We start from the raw sequence: 5081 nt of genomic DNA on the forward strand, positions 1-5081 counted from the left end.
CCACTGTCAATCAGATGCTTGCCTTGCCGTCCATCCATCCATCTATCTATCTATCTATCTATGACTCTTGATATCTAACTCTCTTGCTTGCTATCGCTCCCCCAATGGTCAGTAGCATAGTAGCATAACAGCAGATTACGGACCACTGTCAATCAGATGCTTGCCTTGCCGTCCATGCATCCATCTATCTATCTATCTATCTATGACTCTCGATATCTAACTCTCTTGCGTGCTATCGCTCCCCCAATGGTCAGTAGCATAGTAGCATAACAGCAGATCACGGACCACTGTCAATCAGATGCTTGCCTTGCCGTCCATCCATCCATCTTTCTATCTATCTATCGATGACTCTTGATATCTAACTCTAATGCTTGCTATCGCTCCCCCAATGGTCAGTAGCATAGTAGCATAACAGCAGATCACGGACCACTGTCAATCAGATGCTTGCCTTGCCGTCCATCCATCCATCCATCTATCTATCTTTCTATGACTCTTGATATCTAACTCTCTTGCTTGCTATTGCTCCCCCAATGGTCAGTAGCATAGTAGCATAACAGCAGATCACGGACCACTGTCAATCAGATGCTTGCCTTGCCGTCCATCCATCCATCCATCTATCTATCTATGTATCTATGTCTCTTGATATCTAACTCTCTTGCTTGCTATCGCTCCCCCAATGGTCAGTAGCATAGTAGCATAACAGCAGATCACGGACCACTGTCAATCAGATGCTTGCCTTGCCGTCCATCCATCCATCTATCTATCAATCTATCTATGACTCTCGATAACTAACTCTCTTGCTTGCTATCATTCCCCCAATGCCAGTAGCATAGTAGCATAACAGCAGATCACGGACCACTGTCAATCAGATGCTTGCCTTGCCGTCCATCCATCCATCCATCTATCTATCTATCTATCAATGACTCTCGATATCTAACTCTCTTGCTTGCTATCGCTCCCCCAATGGTCAGTAGCATAGTAGCATAACAGCAGATCACGGACCACTGTCAATCAGATGCTTGCCTTGCCGTCCATCCATCCATCTATCTATCTATCTATCGATGACTCTTGATATCTAACTCTCTTGCTTGCTATCGCTCCCCCAATGGTCTGTAGCATAGTAGCATAACAGCAGATCACGGACCACTGTCAATCAGATGCTTGCCTTGCCGTCCATCCATCCATCTATCTATCTATCTATCGATGACTCTTGATATCTAACTCTCTTGCTTGCTATCGCTCCCCAAATGGTCAGTAGCATAGTAGCATAACAGCAGATCACGGACCACTGTCAATCAGATGCTTGCCTTGCCGTCCATCCATCCATCTATCTATCTATCTATCTATGACTCTTGATATCTAACTCTCTTGCTTGCTATCGCTCCCCCAATGGTCAGTAGCATAGTAGCATAACAGCAGATCACGGACCACTGTCAATCAGATGCTTGCCTTGCCGTCCATCCATCCATCCATCTATCAATCTATCTATGACTCTTGATATCTAACTCTCTTGCTTGCTATCGCTCCCCCAATGGTCAGTAGCATTGTAGCATAACAGCAGATCACGGACCACTGTCAATCAGATGCTTGCCTTGCCGTCCATCCATCCATCCATCTATGTATCTACTATCAATGACTCTCGATATCTAACTCTCTTGCTTGCTATCGCTCCCCCAATGGTCAGTAGCATAGTAGCATAACAGCAGATCACGGACCACTGTCAATCAAATGCTTGCCTTGCCGTCCATCCATCCATCTATCTATCTATTTATCAATGACTCTCGATATCTAACTCTCTTGCTTGCTATCGCTTCCCCAATGGTCAGTAGCATAGTAGCATAACAGCAGATCACGGACCACTGTCAATCAGATGCTTGCCTTGCCGTCCATCCATCCATCTATCTATCTATCTATCTATCTATGACTCTTGATATCTAACTCTCTTGCTTGCTATCGCTCCCCCAATGGTCAGTAGCATAGTAGCATAACAGCAGATCACGGACCACTGTCAATCAGATGCTTGCCTTGCCGTCCATCCATCCATCTATCTATCTATCTATCTATCTATTACTCTCGATATCTAACTCTCTTGCTTGCTATCGCTCCCCCAATGGTCAGTAGCATTGTAGCATAACAGCAGATCACGGACCAATGTCAATCAGATGCTTGCCTTGCCGTCCATCCATCCATCTATCTATCTATCTATCTATCTATGACTCTCGATATCTAACTCTCTTGCTTGCTATCGCTTCCCCAATGGTCAGTAGCATAGTAGCATAACAGCAGATCACGGACCACTGTCAATCAGATGCTTGCCTTGCCGTCCATCCATCCATCCATCTATCTATCTATCTATGACTCTTGATATCTAACTCTCTTGCTTGCTATCGCTCCCCCAATGGTCAGTAGCATAGTAGCATAACAGCAGATCACGGACCACTGTCAATCAGATGCTTGCCTTGCCGTCCATCCATCCATCCATCTATCTATCTATCTATGACTCTTGATATCTAACTCTCTTGCTTGCTATCGCTCCCCCAATGGTCAGTAGCATAGTAGCATAACAGCAGATCACGGACCACTGTCAATCAGATGCTTGCCTTGCCGTCCATCCATCCATCCATCTATCTATCTATGTATCTATGTCTCTTGATATCTAAATCTCTTGCTTGCTATCGCTCCCCCAATGGTCAGTAGCATAGTAGCATAACAGCAGATCACGGACCACTGTCAATCAGATGCTTGCCTTGCCGTCCATCCATCCATCTATCTATCAATCTATCTATGACTCTTGATATCTAACTCTCTTGCTTGCTATCGCTCCCCCAATGGTCAGTAGCATAGTAGCATAACAGCAGATCACGGACCACTGTCAATCAGATGCTTGCCTTGCCGTCCATCCATCCATCCATCTATCTATCTATCTATGACTCTTGATATCTAACTCTCTTGCTTGCTATCGCTCCCCCAATGGTCAGTAGCATAGTAGCATAACAGCAGATCACGGACCACTGTCAATCAGATGCTTGCCTTGCCGTCCATCCATCCATCCATCTATCTATCTATGTATCTATGTCTCTTGATATCTAACTCTCTTGCTTGCTATCGCTCCCCCAATGGTCAGTAGCATAGTAGCATAACAGCAGATCACGGACCACTGTCAATCAGATGCTTGCCTTGCCGTCCATCCATCCATCTATCTATCTATCTATCTATCTATGACTCTCGATATCTAACTCTCTTGCTTGCTATCGCTCCCCCAATGGTCAGTAGCATAGTAGCATAACAGCAGATCACGGACCACTGTCAATCAGATGCTTGCCTTGCCGTCCATCCATCCATCTATCTATCTATCTATCTATGACTCTCGATATCTAACTCTCTTGCTTGCTATCGCTCCCCCAATGGTCAGTAGCATTGTAGCATAACAGCAGATCACGGACCACTGTCAATCAGATGCTTGCCTTAACGTCCATCCATCCATCCATCTATCTATCTATCTATCTATGTCTCTTGATATCTAACTCTCTTGCTTGCTATCGCTCCCCCAATGGTCAGTAGCATAGTAGCATAACAGCAGATCACGGACCACTGTCAATCAGATGCTTGCCTTGCCGTCCATCCATCCATCCATCTATCTATCTATGTATCTATGTCTCTTGATATCTAACTCTCTTGCTTGCTTTCGCTCCCCCAATGGTCAGTAGCATTGTAGCATAACAGCAGATCACGGACCACTGTCAATCAGATGCTTGCCTTGCCGTCCATCCATCCATCCATCTATCTATCTATCTATCTATGTCTCTTGATATCTAACTCTCTTGCTTGCTATCGCTCCCCCAATGGTCAGTAGCATAGTAGCATAACAGCAGATCACGGACCACTGTCAATCAGATGCTTGCCTTGCCGTCCATCCATCCATCCATCTATCTATCTATGTATCTATGTCTCTTGATATCTAACTCTCTTGCTTGCTATCGCTCCCCCAATGGTCAGTAGCATAGTAGCATAACAGCAGATCACGGACCACTGTCAATCAGATGCTTGCCTTGCCGTCCATCCATCCATCTATCTATCTATTTATCTATCTATGACTCTTGATATCTAACTCTCTTGCTTGCTATCGCTCCCCCAATGGTCAGTAGCATAGTAGCATAACAGCAGATCACGGACCACTGTCAATCAGATGCTTGCCTTGCCATCCATCCATCCATCCATCTATCTATCTATCTATCAATGACTCTCGATATCTAACTCTCTTGCTTGCTATCGATCCCTCAATGGTCAGTAGCATAGTAGCATAACAGCAGATCACGGACCACTGTCAATCAGATGCTTGCCTTGCCGTCCATCCATCCATCTTTCTATCTATCTATCGATGACTCTTGATATCTAACTCTCTTGCTTGCTATCGCTCCCCCAATGGTCAGTAGTATAGTAGCATAACAGCAGATCACGGACCACTGTCAATCAGATGCTTGCCTTGCCGTCCATCCATCCATCCATCTATCAATCTATGTATCTATGTCTCTTGATATCTAACTCTCTTGCTTGCTATCGCTCCCCCAATGGTCAGTAGCATAGTAGCATAACAGCAGATCACGGACCACTGTCAATCAGATGCTTGCCTTGCCGTCCATCCATCCATCTATCTATCTATCTATCTATGACTCTCGATATCTAACTCTCTTGCTTGCTATCGCTCCCCCAATGGTCAGTAGCATTGTAGCATAACAGCAGATCACGGACCAATGTCAATCAGATGCTTGCCTTGCCGTCCATCCATCCATCTATCTATCTATCTATCTATGACTCTCGATATCTAACTCTCTTGCTTGCTATCGCTCCCCCAATGGTCAGTAGCATAGTAGCATAACAGCAGATCACGGACCACTGTCAATCAGATGCTTGCCTTGCCGTCCATCCATCCATCTTTCTATCTATCTATCGATGACTCTTGATATCTAACTCTCTTGCTTGCTATCGCTCCCCCAATGGTCAGTAGTATAGTAGCATAACAGCAGATCACGGACCACTGTCAATCAGATGCTTGCCTTGCCGTCCATCCATCCATCCATCTA

This window comes from Amia ocellicauda, chromosome 2 (assembly GCF_036373705.1).
Source record: "Amia ocellicauda isolate fAmiCal2 chromosome 2, fAmiCal2.hap1, whole genome shotgun sequence".
Classification (NCBI taxonomy): Eukaryota; Metazoa; Chordata; class Actinopteri; order Amiiformes; family Amiidae; genus Amia; species Amia ocellicauda.